Raw genomic sequence first — 15,169 nt, forward strand, 5'->3', positions numbered from 1 at the left:
GCTCCATATCAGTGCAGACCAAAGGGACCATTCTCACTCGTGGAGAACTTAGGGATTTCACTAGTTCAAATCCCTTACTAGCAGGCATATTTGATTATTTAGATATTAACATTGAGTTATAGCAGCTAGGTTAGTTGTGGAGGAAAGGGTTGAATTTTTCTCCTAGTTATTCTTCAGTGCAACACCCTATCTTGAGTTTTTTTCATTTGGACTTGTTACTGCAAAGTCTAGCAAGCCTAGTGCAAAGGCTCGCTACGCAACTTAGTGTGAAAATTCGAGAATCCCCGAATCACTACTGTAGCAAACTGATATTTCTTCTCCTACTTATAAATCCAAGCAAGTTATTTACTGTGTTCTACTATAAATATTGAAGTAAATACAACTGTAGCCTTCACAATTTTAAATAATATGCGGAAACAAGAATCTGAGCAAGAAAGAAATAACACACAAGTGACATCATTATTTTTGGACCAATGTCCCTAAAATCCCAATGTGGGAAAATGATGCAGCAGCTGAGGGTTTGTATTATTAAGCAATAATTTTTGAATACAAACTTTGGATGCCTTGTTGGCTATCCAATATAGAGAATCTGACTGACAGAGAGACGAGTGAGATATAGCTCACACTATCATTGGTGATCCAACACTGATCTAGCCACTGAATGGCTAGCCCCTAGTTACCTCTGCGCAATTTTTGCGCAATCACTGCGCTGCCCTGTATCACAGCTTCTGGGGACTGTGTCACTACTTTGGTTGGTCGATTTGCCTCTGGAACTTCGACTTTCTGCCGTCCCGGTCTCACACCCTGACTTCTAGCTCTGGAACTCGATTCTCCAACAAATTTCGGATCTCCTCTCTGGCTCTGCGTTGCCTCTATGTGGCCCTACGCTGCCCAGCGTGGCTCTGTGCTGCCTTTTCTGAATCTCTCTCTACCTTCTCTATAATGTATCCTCAAATCAGGAAACTCTCCAACTGGAAACTATCTTTGCCCCTCACTACAAGAAATCACCTCGATCACTTCTTCGGCAACAATTGCGCTGCTCTCTTCAAAAATCGATCTCTTGATATCTTACTCAATGTGTCTTCCAAATGCCCATCAAGCCTCTTCTTATATTCTTCTCGTTGAGAACCAATGACCTAGATTAGATTGTCATCAATGGCTCATATCATTTTGGCTTGATCCTCGTCTTCTTCTAGAAGTTTCACCCCAGTTTAATTAATACCCTTTAATTATTTTAATTTCCTAAGTTTAGACTTAGGCATCCATTCAAAATAATTAATTAATTTATTAAGACCTTCTCCGGGTGGAATTTCCCAAAACGATTTTTTGAGTATTCTGGAATAGATGTGTCCTAGCCTCCCTGCAAATTTTGAGGCTTAGAGCACATTCGATGCTACCATAAATCAACACTCCCTCTTAGCGAGGAATGTGCTCTAGTAATGCAACCTGCTGAAGCATCTCCCAGACTCTGTAACATCTCCCTCTGCACTGCTGATGTTTGACATCTCTTCCCACCAACTACTGTGCAAATGTTGCATCTGTTTTGCTGCTATCCCTGCCACTGCCAACGCTGCATCTACACTATAATCCTCTCTAACTATTGCTGCTGTTGCAACAGCAATAGAAAGGCATCCAAAATATTCAACCAAGGGTGTTTAGTTTGATGCATTTGTTGCTTGAGTTCTGACTGCTAATAGTCTTTGCACTGTCACTGAAGCTATTGCACTGCTGCTGACTCTGCTCTGTGCCAACTGCACTACTGCCAACACTAGCTCTGCGCTGTTCAGACTCTAGCGCTCCTAACCACTAAACTGTCACTCTGACATTCTTTGCATCAACTGACCTGGACCATCCTGCTATTTCTTATATGGGCTCCCATAGCGAGGTATTGATCCAAGAGGTGGACTCCTCAAGGATCCTGCTCATCTGGAGTTCTTTCGAACTATAGTACTAGATCACCCCACCTCTCCCTTGGAGGTTATTGGGCAATCATGGCGAACTCCTCTTGATCTTTGTGGTTGCAGCCTATGGATCATGTTTCTCATCCTTGTCCTTCTTCTTGAGAGAACACTGCGTAGTGTAGTGACCAAATTCACCACACCGGAAACATTTGATCTTTGAAACATCTTTCTTCTTCTTTGGATGCTCCTGTTGCCCCTTAGATTCAAGGGCTACATTCTCTTCCTCTTCCTTGGGCTTCGTCCCACTATTGCTGCTGCCATCAAGTTTTCACTTGACTAAGTCTTGTCTCATCTCTTCCTACTGAAGAGTGGCCCACATTCCTTCCCAATCCAGAAATTTCTCTCTCCCCAAGATACTCTGGACAAACACTTGCCATTCTTTTGAAACTGAATTCAGGGCCAACCTCACCATCTCTATAGGCTTAGGTGTTGATCCTACGGCTGCCAACTAATCTTGGACTTCCTGAATCTTTGATAGGAATGGATCAATGTGTTCCCCTTTCTCCATCCTAGCTGATCTCAACTTCTCCTCCAAGTACATCTTCCGCTGCTCGAAAGATTCTTGATACAACGTAGCCAAGGCATCCCACATCTCTTTCGCTGTCCCTTTGCCAACAATGTGACATACAACGTGATCCCTCACTCCATCGAGGATCAATCACTTGGCTTTCACCATCTCCGCCTTGTACTTTTTGAGTGGATCTGCATCACCAGGTACAACTACCACACTATCGACGTTGAGATCATACTCATCCAGAAGGCATGAGATCCTAGCCTTCCAGATCACATAGTTGGATGCTCCATCCAACCGATCTTGATCTCTCAACGCGTTAGCTGCTATCTCTGCTAACAAAATGTTTAACTGCCTCCTCTCTCATCTGCGCTGCTGCTGGGATGGCCTATGCACTCCTTGTTAGAGTTAGTAGATTTGCTCCTCTCTACTATTGTTCAACAAATGAGAATTCAAACTTCTTGGTTGGAACTTTTCTGAGGACGAATTCCCTCAAAATAGTGTCTCCTTCTCTCTTCTGACGTTTTCTTTCCCAACAACGGCTGTAGAAAATTGTGTCTCACTAGAAACTGCTCTGCGTTGCTCCCTCTGTCGTTGACAAATCTGGATTTGGAAATCTTACCTCTCTGTCGACTCACCCAGAGAGATATCTTCTACGAAAGTCTTTCCCTCCTAGCTTGGATTGCACAATGCCTCTGGAGATTCGATTTGTTGCTTATGCAGCCTTCGATCTCTCTCCTTCCCTTCAGTGCTGGCTTTTCCGGTCTGCTCCCTTGCTTCACCTGCGCTTTGATACCATGTGAATATTCGAGAATCCCCGAATCATTACTGCAACAAAATGATATTTCTTCCCCTACTTATAAATCCATGCAAGTTATTTATTGTGTTCTACTGTAAATATCGAAGTAAATACAACTGCAACCTTCACAATTTTAAATAATATGCGGAAACAAGAATCTGAGCAAGAAAGAAATAACACACAAGTGACACCGTTATTTTTGGACCAATTTCCCCGGAAAAGCCCAATGTGGGAAAACTGGTGCAGCAGCTTAGGGTTTGTATTATTAAGTAGTAATTTCTGAATCAATCTTTGGATGCCTTGCTGTCTATCCAATATAGAGAATCTGACTGACAGAGAGATGAGCGAGGTATACCTCACACTATCACTGGTGATCCAACACTGATCCAACCACTGAATGGCTAGTCCCTAGTTGCCTTTGCGCAGTTTCTGCACACTCACTGCACTGCTTTGCGTCACAGCTTTTGGGGACTGCGTCACTCCTTTGGTTGATCGATTTGCCTCAGGAACTTCAACTTTCTGCCCTTCCGGACTCACACCATGGCTTCTGGCTCTGGAACTCGATTCTCCAGCGAATTTCAGATCTCCTCTCAGGCTCTGTGCTGTCTCTGTGTGGCCCTACGCTGCCCAACGTGGCTATACGCTTCCTCTTCTGGATCTCTCTTTGCCTTCTCTGTGATGTATCCCCGGATCAGGAAACTCTCCAACCGGAAACTATCTTTGCCCCTCACTGCAAGAAATCACCTCAATCACTTCTCCGACAACTGCTGCGCTGCTCTCTTCAGAAATCGATCTCTTGTTCTCTTACTTGATGTATCTTCCAAATGCCCTCCAAGCCTCTTCTTATAATCATCTCGTTGAGAACCAACGACCTAGATTAGATTCTAATCAATGGTTCAGATAATTTTGGCTTGATCCTTGTCTTCTTCTAGAAGTTTCACCACGGTTTATTTAATACCCTTTAATTATTTTAATTTCCTAAGTTTAGACTTAGGCATCCATTAAAAATAATTAATTATTTTAATAAAACCTTCTCCGGGTGGCATTTCCGAAAACGATTTTTGGGTATTCTAGAATACATGTGTCCTAGCCTCGCAAATTTTGAGGCTTAGAGCACATCCGATGCTAACAAAGATCAACACTTAGTTCTTATGGCAACGAGAGATCAACCACCATTGTCACTTCAGTGTCCTCTCTCTAGTTGTTTATTGGTAGATATTATCCCCACAAGGGAGGCTTCCCTAAAAAGATCACCAACAAGATGTTTAACTAATAAGAGCTCTTAGGGGTGATGCAAGGTCTAATAATTGAAGGAGAATGTTCTAGCCAAACCTTGAAAGGTTGAGATAAAAGTTGCCAATAGATCAAGTACACATTCTTAAGACCTTTATAATTTATAAGGTCATTGTAAGTTAGGGTTTTATGATATGCAAATTTAGGTCATACAATGGTATATAATAGCTTGAGAAATAGCCTATAAGTGATAAAATCAACAAAGGAGGAAAGGCTATTGAAGATGCAAGGAAGGGTTAGATAAACATTGAACAATTATGTTTTATGGTTGAAATGCATATGACAACAAGAATTATCAAGATGTGAATGCTTATTTTGGGGTGAAAACATAATTCCATATGTTTCATTTATTATATTTATTAAATACATTCCCTTTCAATAGGGAAACATCAAATAGACAATAGATTGTTAAAATATACAATTTTAAGCTAACATTAACCCTCGTTTCCATGAATTAAGGAGGAAAACAAGAAGCTAAGATGATCACCACAAGATGAATAGAGATTTTAACATAAACCCTCCCTTGAGGAGAATTCTTGGTCAAATAGGTGACCCCACCTGACCTTTTGGCACATCCTGGGACTTCTCTCTACTCTCTATGAACTGTAATCCATTGCCATTATGTCATCTTAGTAAGACGATGGACAATGCTTGTATGAGTCTTAATGATGAAGAGGATGTTAAATGAACCAAGAGAATTGTAAATCATCCTTGGCAATAATAGAAAAGTCCCATTGCCATTACAATATCCTACTAAAATACTTTATTCTTGTTGTCTTTCCCAATTGGCTTGTCATTGGTAGAATGTTGGGTGAGACTATCATGGATGGGGGGGTGGGTTACAGGGGATCTAGGATGACAACTCTAAGACATTTTATGTCTTCCTATTTCCTTTCCTTTTGTGTTGCGACCACGTGTTTCCTAGAGTGTTTAATTTTTGCGAACTGGTGTTTGGTGAGGTTGTCATCATGGAATATCTTGTCAGGAGGGGAGAATAGCTTTGGCTTGGCATGGAGTTGGTTACTGACCAACTTGAAGTCATATTTGATTAAGGTCCTTTCAAGGGCACTCTCTTGTAGATCAAGGGTATCATGGAGGAACATGACACCCTATTGTCGTACTGGACTAAGGGCTAAAGACTAACTCCCTTGGTAAGGTGAGAGAACACGTTTATAGTCAAGATCTGTCAATTATCTAGATCACCCCTTTATCCATGTTAAAATGTCTAAAACATTAAGTAAAAACACTTGATTACAAAATGGTTTAACTACCTTCCAAGTGGTAGCCCACCCTAATTCAAGAGGAATGTCGAATGGTGAGAGTTGCATGCCAAATGGAAATGGCGAAGGAATGTGGCATATCACCATCATTGAGCAATATGTAGAGTTGTTGGCTTGTTCGCTATCCATGATAGGAGAAAAGTTTTCTCCTATAGAGTTAGCCATTTTTGATAGGTAACAGGGCTTTAACAAGCAAGCATCTAATAAGTATGTCGTTTGAGGCAAGATGTGTCTTGTTCAATTGGTACAATCTAGGGATTAATCTCAAAACCTCAATGTCCAAGTTTTCAAAGGGTAAAAGCATAATCCTAGTATGAAACTCGACGAAACCCTAACAACTTAAAGACAAGAGAGGTAATGTAAAAATGAAGCTCTATCAGAGATAAGATAATTATATTAATGTTCAACAAACAAATGACCACAAAAGTAGGTCAATGGGAATTTTGAGTAGAATGGGACTACTAAACTACACTAAACCTTAGTGTCTCTGCTCCAAGAAGACAAGGAGAAGAATAGATAATGGTGATGTTGAAAGGACTCTCACCCTCCCCTATATATATTGGATGTAAGGGAGGTCAACAATAAATATGTCGGCCTAAGCCCTTACAATTAATTGATAACAACACATGTAGATTTAGATATGTGGAGCGCTACAATCCATCAGTGTACATGTTATGCTCTAAGGTCATGTCTCTCACAAGAAAGTCTTGAAATTCAAGGGTGCTACATGAGTTTTCTCCAAGCCATGTATTGCATTGGGTCTACTCTCCTTTCACTAGCACTACTGTAACCTAGGCGTGCCCAAGATAACTACAAGTTTGAATTAAAGCATCAAAGCTGCCCCATGTTGTGTGGGGCTAAAATTTAAATGCCCTCATTTTTGTTGGAAAATCAAAGTAATTATATTAGGGTTTGATTCTCCTTTCTTGATAATTATGTGTTGGCTTCTTTTACTTCTTCATTATCTTATTTTTCCTCAAGCAATTACCATATTATGTGTGTATGAAGATCACAAAACAAGAGACACAAGATATAGGCACTATGCCAGGGCAAAACCCCCCTCAAGGGGGAAACCTAGTCAAGATAATTCTTCCTTTCAATAGTATTCTTTGAGACTCTTCACCCTAGACCAAGACCATGCCTTCCCTCCACACCAAGTCAACCTCCCAGATCTTCGACCCCTTCCAACAACTTCGACTGGGCAGCAGCCTCCAGTAGCAGGCAACTTCCAGCAACAACGAAACTTGGAAGACATTGATCTCCCAACCCATAGCATGAAACAGAGAGAGAACGACACCAAAAGTTCTATTTTCTTCCTCTACTTAGACTTCCCCAAACTCGCACTTATTTTGGCTTCCCGGCAACAAACTTTGCACTTCTCCATCTACGCTTGAGATATCGAACTAGCTTGAGAGATGATACTCCAAATGACTTCGACTAGCTTGTATTTATAGGCTTCTTGTGGGTCGAATTAGGGTCCTTAGGCCGACTTGATGTGGAGGATACATAAATCATATTTGACTCAATAGTAAACCTTTTTACATGATTCAAAAGCCCAAGAAGGGTCTCTTTGAATGTACAATGACTCTATAAACTCAATATTAATCCTAGGAGTTCACAATGGGGACTTTGACTAATATAATGATAACCCAAGCATGAAACCCATGCTTTAATAAGTCATTGTTACAATAATAAAAATTATTTTCTTTATTCTTTTGACAAGTACATTTCATGATGATTGAAGTATATTAATGAAGACCGAACATAGTTACATTTTCCAACACTCCCTCTTAATTAGGGAGGTATTCATAATGTACAAATACAATGGAAGATCTCAAACTATATGAATCATGAAGAACTTTAGGCACCGTAATGCCATCGACTAGATTCTTGACCAGGCAATCTATCCATTGGTCTCTCAACAATTTAGGCACCGCAATGCCATGGACTAGATTCTTGACCAGGGCAATATATCCATTGGTATCTCAACAATTTAGGCACCACAATGCCATGGACTAAATTCCTGACCATGGCAATCTATCCAAGTGGGAATAAGGTGGACTCAAGCTTTCAGCCCCTCTAGGTACCATTAGGCTTACTTTCTAACCACCAACCCAAAGATCCAGGTGTGTATCCAAAAACATAGCTCAATAACCAACACCACCTTTCCAACTTCGGGACCAAGACATCAACACACAATGTCAAGTAGATGTCTTCCTAGGAAATGCTTCCCTCGTAAAGCCTCAAAAAATCTCTTCCACACTCTTATCATCAATACAATCAACAATATCTACCAAACCGAGAAAGTTCCTTAGATATTCAAACTTCTTATTACGAAGAGCCTTTGTTAGTATGTTTGCTACCTGTTCATCTATCGAGAGGTACTCCAACTTCACGATCCTATCCTGCACCATGTTCCTAATAAAGTGGAACTTATTATTGATATTTTTCATCCTCGAATGAGACGCAGGATCTCCAGACATCTTGATACAACTTTGTTCATCACAATTAATCGCAGTAGGACCTAGGGACTTCTCGAACAAATATGTCAGAAGCTTCCCTAACCAAACAACCTCCTTTCCTACTCCACATGCAGCCACATATTCTGCCTCAGCGCTACTTAAAGCAACATGATCTTGTTTCCTACTCGTCCATGAGATCATAGTAGCTCCCGAACTAAAACATCCTCCAGTAGTGGGCATTCCATCGGTCTCACAGCCACCCCAATCAGAGTTTGTGAAGCCAATGACCTTGACTTCCTTACTATCATACTTTAGGCAGTGATGTATAGTCCCACAAAGATACCTCAATATATGTTTGGCAGCTATCTAGTGATCATGACGAGGTTCCAACTGAAACTGACTAAGAATGTTCACTGCAAAACATATATCTGGCCTAGTATTTACCAGGTACATTAGGGAACCCACCAACTGTCAATATGAGGTAGGATCCACGAGACTAGAGTCTGAGCCCCTCAACTTCTTGAGGTTGGTGATCATAGGAGTAGTCATTAGCTTGGAATCCATCATCCTGAATTTCTACAATAACTTGATGATGCACTTTCCTTCCCCAAATATATCTCCCTAGGTCTCTGCCATACTTCTAGACCTAGGTAATAGTGCATCAGTCCTAGATCCTTCATTTCAAATTCAGCGACCAACATATTCTTGCATTCTTGAATTCTTCGCTCTACACATGTGGTGAATAGATCATCCACATATAGTAGAATAATCATAGGCTCATTATTCATGACCTTGATGTAGAGATTCAGATCAACAAAACTCTTCACGAAGCCAATTGTAAGTAGATATGCATCCATCGTTGCATACCATGCTATAAGTGTTTGCCTCAAACCATATAGGGCCTTCTTAAGTCTACAAACATGAGAGTCCCTATTATTAACTTCAAATCCCTCGGATTGTTTGATGTACACTTCCTCATCAATGGTCCCATTCAGAAATGTGGTCTTAACATCCATTTTATGGATATTCCACCCCATTGTAGCAGCCAATGAAACCAACAATCTAATGTTAGTGTACCTTGTTGTGGGTGTAAAGGTTTCTTCATAATCAATGCCTTCCTTTTGAGAAAAACCTCTTGCAACGAATCTTGCTTTGTACTTGTCTATACTTCCAACAACAACATGTTTGATCTTATAGATCCATTTAGATGTGACAACCGATTTGTCACTAGGTCTAGGAACGATCTCCCAAACCTCATTCTTCATGATGGATTGATATTCTTCCTGCATTGCTTTCTTCCAAACCTCTTGATTCGTAGCTTCCTTGAATGTAGATGGTTCGACTTCAATTAACTTTGTCATACATGCAGCATAGCCAGAATATCTCTTTGGTTTCTTACTTTCCTTGAAGGAACCTTTCGCAGCTTCATGTCCTTCAACATCTTCTAATGTAGCTTTCAACCAATTTGGCCTCTTCTTTCTGGTTGGGATGACCACCGATTAAATAGGCTCACTTGGTCGTTCTTCGAGATTTGTAGTAGAGTTTTCATGATGAATTTCTTCTTCTTCAAATATCCGAACTTCTTCGTCATCATAATCAATAGGAATATCCCTTGATTTATTGTATGTTTGATTCGCATCAAATATGACATCCCTGCTTACTTTAATATGTCTTCCTTCCTTGATGTAGATTCTATATTCTTTTGAAGAGAGACTATATCTGAACATGTCTTTCGCGTGTCTTTCGGAACATGGATATATGCTAGACTTCCAAATATTCAAAGGTGATCCACACTCAGCTTCTTTCATGTGAATACTTCTTCGGGTGTTGTATTATCAAGATTCTTATGAGGACTTCTATTTTGAATGTATATGGTTGTCATCGTTGCTTCTCCCCATATGAACTTTGGCAGATCTTGATCAAGTAGCGTAGTTCGAATGACTTCTTCAATTGACCTATTCTTCCTTTCGGCCAATCCATTTTGTTCGGGATAATAGGGAACAATGAGATCCCTCTTAATACTTTCTTCCTTACAATATGCAATCAATTCCTTAGAAGTGTATTCCCCACCATTGTCAGACCTCAAAATTTTTATATTTCTTTCGGTTAGGGTTTCTACTTTAGCCCCTAAACTCCTTGAATTTGTCAAATACTTCATCTTTTGTTTTGAGGAGGTAGAGCCATGTCTTTCTAGAATGGTCATCAATAAATGTCACACAATAGAGATGACCTCCAAGTGATTTGCCAGACATGGGCCCACGCACATTGAAATGGATGAGGTCTAATATCTCTTTAGACCTAGTTTCACTATTGTGAAATGGCTTTCTTGTATGTTTTCCCAAAGAGCATCCCTTGCACACACCTTCATGATCCAACTTCATATTAGGAATACCATGAACTAGTTGACTAAGAGTAGGGATGACCTTATAATGTAGATGACCATACCTCCTATGCCATAGCTCAATGGGACTTATTTCCATATGAACCAAAGCTTGAGGAGGTGGTGTAATGAATCTATAAAGACTTCCTTCACGGACTCCAATAACCCTAGCTTTATCAATGCTAGAGTCTTTTCCCCAAACCAATACTTTTCCATCAACAAAAGCAATTCTTTCCCCTTTATCTTCTAAATAAGAAATAGAAAGCAAATTCTTTTCAAACCTAGAACATATAGAATGTTGTTGAGATGCAGCTTCGATCCATTATCCAGCTTCAACGATGTTGATCCCAGGGCTCTAATAGCATAGCTTTTGTTGTCACCCAATTCCACTGCATGAGAATATGCCTCCTTTGATAGTATATGAAGTTGTTTACTTTCTCCTGTCATGTGTCTCGATGCTCCACTGTTAATGATCCATGCATTGTCATTAGTAAGAGAACCTGTAAGAGCAGCCAAGAATCCTTGACTTTTGACCTTGTTGAACAAGTAGTAGATGACCTTCTTGATCCATCTTCCAGCATTGTTGATACCCATTCTTATGTAGTTCATCATAGAGGGAGAATCCATGCCAACAAAGTGATCTTCGACTCTTCCTGACCTTAGCTCTGATACCATGTTAGAAAATCAAAGTAATTATATTAGGGTTTGATTCTTCTTTCTTGATAATTACTTGTGAGTGTGTTGGCTTCTTTCACTTCTTTATTATCTTATCTTTCATCAAGCAATTACCATATTATGCGTGTATGAAGATCACAAAACAAGAGACACAGGATATAGGCACTATGCCAAGGCAAAATCCCCCTCGAGAGGAAAACCTAGTCAAGATAATTCTTTCTTTCAATTGTATTCTTTGAGACTCTTCACCATAGACCAAGACCAGAGCTTCCTTCCACACCAAGTTAGCCTCCCAAATCTTCGACCCCTTCTAGCAACTTCGACTAGGCAGCAACTTCTGGCAACAACAAAACTTGGAGGACTTTGATCTCCCAATCCAGAGCATGAAACAGAGAGAGAGGCACCAAAATTTCGATTTTCTTCCTCTACTCAGACTTCCCCAAACTCTCACTTCTTTTGGTTTCCCGGCAACAGACTTCGCACTTCTCCAGCTACTCTTGAGATATCGAACTAGCTTGAGAGATGATACTCCAAATGACTTCGACTAACTTGTATTTATAGGCTTCTTGTGGGTCGAATTAGGGTCCTTAGGCCGACTTGATGTGGAGGATACATAAATCATATTTGACTCAATACTAAACCTTTTTACATGATTCAAAAGCCCAAGAAGGGTCTCTTTGAATGTACAATAACTCTATAAACTCAATATTAATCTTGGAAGTCCATAATGGGGACTTTGACTAATATAATGATGACCCAATCATGAAACCTATGCTTTAATAAGTCATTGTTACAATAATAAAAATTCTTTTGTTTATTCTTTTGACAAGTACATTTCATGATGACTCAAGTACATTAGACCGAACATAGTTACGTTTTCCAACAATCTTGAGTGAGAAATGTTCCTCCAAAGTAGCGTTTTTTGTAAGTAACATCCTTGAAGTGGCTACCACATAGAACATCGCCTAGCAATCCGAAGATATTCAACCTCTTTAAGGAAAATTGTCATGGAAGCAATCAACTGAGGTCAAGCATCCCACTAAGCCATCTTCTGTGTGGAAATATGTCATAGGCATGTGCTTAAGTTTCTGTTGTGGAAAACCCTAGCCTCCTGTCCCTTTTTAAGGCATTTTTATCCAAACTTTAAACAAAAGAAATATTGCATGGGGATTTGAACAGCCATAAAAACGTTAAGAATGATAACAATGTAGTATACTGTTGCATTGTTATCTTGCTGTTGTGGGTTCATTTTTGAAGAAGGTTGTGTAAGTCATGTTAAAATTTTAAGCACCAGTGGAAAGATGAATATATGATTAGCAGCAAACATTTTTAAATTATATGCTTTTATTAAAATGTGTTCATTTGATCCAAAAGTGTTTATACCCTTTTGTTTGATAAGCTAGGTAGTTGTGTTACCTATACAATTTGAACATATATAGTTACCTACCCAATGAGAGCTGTGACCTCAAAATGAGATGTCCAACCTTACATACCCATTTCAAATACCTTTTTCCTCCCTTTGTGATTGTTAAATAAAGGCAATTTGGATTTCTCACTAAATATATGCACTGATTCAATTTGTGTAAGGTTCTATATGCCAGAAGTCGTTTAGGTAAGTTGGTTAGTTGCCATCTAAATGTTGATTTATGTTTGACAACTTCTAAGGTGACTTTTGTCATAGATAGTCACCAGTCGAACAATTTCTTTGCATATAGACATCCATGTGGCAAGTCGTATGTGGTTGTGGACAAGGGAAGATTAAACAAATTTCAATAAAAAAAACCAAATGCATTTAGAAGACAGTGGATATGTCATGATGGCTTCAACTGGAAATTGTGTGTTAGAGCAATTTTTCTATTCGACCTTTCCAAAGTTATATAATCATTTGCCAGTCTGATATTTACCATTTCAAAGGTAGGTTCAAGTTTACAGGGAAAACTATCTTCATGTTCTTTTCTAAAAGCGAGACCAAGTAATTTTTTAATCATCCACATTAAAATAACTTACAGATTTAAAAAAAAAAAAGTCATCTTTTGATCACGGTCACAATCAAATTGAGGTTTAAGCACTTTCAGATATTTTTTCCATGTGATCATGTAAAAATTTTAAGCCCACAAAGTGATGGAGACGTGGTTTGAGACTAATGTAAAATAATTTGTTTTTTCTATTACAATGAAGTCATTGAATGAAGGCATTTGATATAATGGATTGATTTCATTTATTTTATTTGCGTAGTAGCTGTGCTTATTGTAGACCATAAGTACCTCATTTATCTTTTTATTAGTCACTTATATAAATATGATTTTTACACTAAATTGTTATCATATTGTATATACCATTGGAGCTTTACAACTCAATACCTCAAAAACTAGAGGGAGACGGCAATGGATAGTTTTGAGAGTTTGCGGAAGCTGACTAAGGAGATATCACATATGTTTGAAAGGCCATGTATCCTTAAATATTTAATTAAGAATCAACATAAATCCATCTTAACTCCAGATCTTCCAAGCATCAAGAGGAATCAAATCTCATGAGGTGCAAAACTTTCCTCATGTTTAGCACTGAAAAAGAGGGTTGCATATTGAGAGATTTGATCCATCTCAGTGCTTGGCATATCTGGGGTTAAGATGGATCTATGCTGGTGGAATTTAATTGACAAGAATAACATATGCAGAGTTGCAAAATTCTTTGTTGAATCTCAAAATATATGGGGTCCTTTACCCACTAGCAGAAGCCAAATAGAAAAAGAGGTAGACTATTGTCACAACTAGGAAAAATGAAAAAATTGAGGCAACAAGGCCACAATCTGTGATGACAGTGGATACTGGAACAAATACTATCGATAAACTAGGTAATAAAATAACACAAGAAAAGAGCTTTGCTGAAATGTCCATGTCTATAGACTAATTTGCTATCCACACACACATATTAGTGTACAAAATTTGAAGTGGTTAACCTTGACCATACCCCTGGTAACGTCTTAAGTTCTTAAGAGCTTGTTCATTATAATAATAATAAAATAAAGGAACTGCAAGAAACTATTAAATGAATTCAAGATGGTTCAGTACTTACAATCCAAATGGTTAGTAAAATCCCAACTAGCTTTGCGAAACAAGTCAAGATGTGTCAACAGTCATCAATAATTACAATCGAAATGACTTTTAAATACCCAACTAGCTTTGGGGCGGCATGCCAAGAATCAACGATACTAGTCTTAGCAGAAGAAACAATATCATGCGAAAGTGACAGGTTATGATGAGCATAGAGACAAAACATATAGACATGTGCTTTTTCGTTGTTTTGTTAGAAGAACAAATTTTATGCTATTAACTAGAAAGATTGTTGTCTGGTATTTCTCATTGTGGTGGCCTATTTACCTTGGGAGTCCTCGAGTGACTTTTATTTTTGACCTCGTGTTTTCTTTAAAAGATCAAAAGAGGGAGTGGATCCCTGTGTTAGTGGGGGGAAAAGCTTAGTTATGATACTAATTGATACTGGAACGAAGTCAGCATTGATCAGCAATAAAATAACGAAAGGGAAGTTCTTTCTCGAAATGTACATGCCCATACATATTCATTTGCTATTGATATATTAATAGCGTATAAATTTTGGAATGAATAAAGTAGACAGCGTCTTTGGTAACCTGTTAACAAACTGATCATTTAATAAAAATAAAACAGCAAAATCCTAAAACACTATTAAACACACTTTATATCTTAAATAACACAAGTCGTGAGGATCTTAAATGCTCAACGTGCTTTATGAGTCATGTCACGTGGTGTCAACCGTGTCAGCATTAAGAGAAGAT

At 38.9% G+C, this 15,169-nt stretch overlaps 1 protein-coding gene across 1 annotated transcript in view; it reads left to right on the top strand.

Moving 5' to 3' along the window:
- The window catches only part of LOC149265814 (DNA-binding protein LIV4-like), a 104,883-nt gene that overhangs the window by 17,957 nt on the left and 71,757 nt on the right, over window positions 1–15,169 (top strand). The window lies entirely within an intron of this gene.

Source organism: Pinus tabuliformis, chromosome 6, assembly GCF_031772625.1.
Source record: "Pinus tabuliformis cultivar Carrire ecotype Pingquan chromosome 6, CPIR1, whole genome shotgun sequence".
NCBI lineage: Eukaryota > Viridiplantae > Streptophyta > Pinopsida > Pinales > Pinaceae > Pinus > Pinus tabuliformis.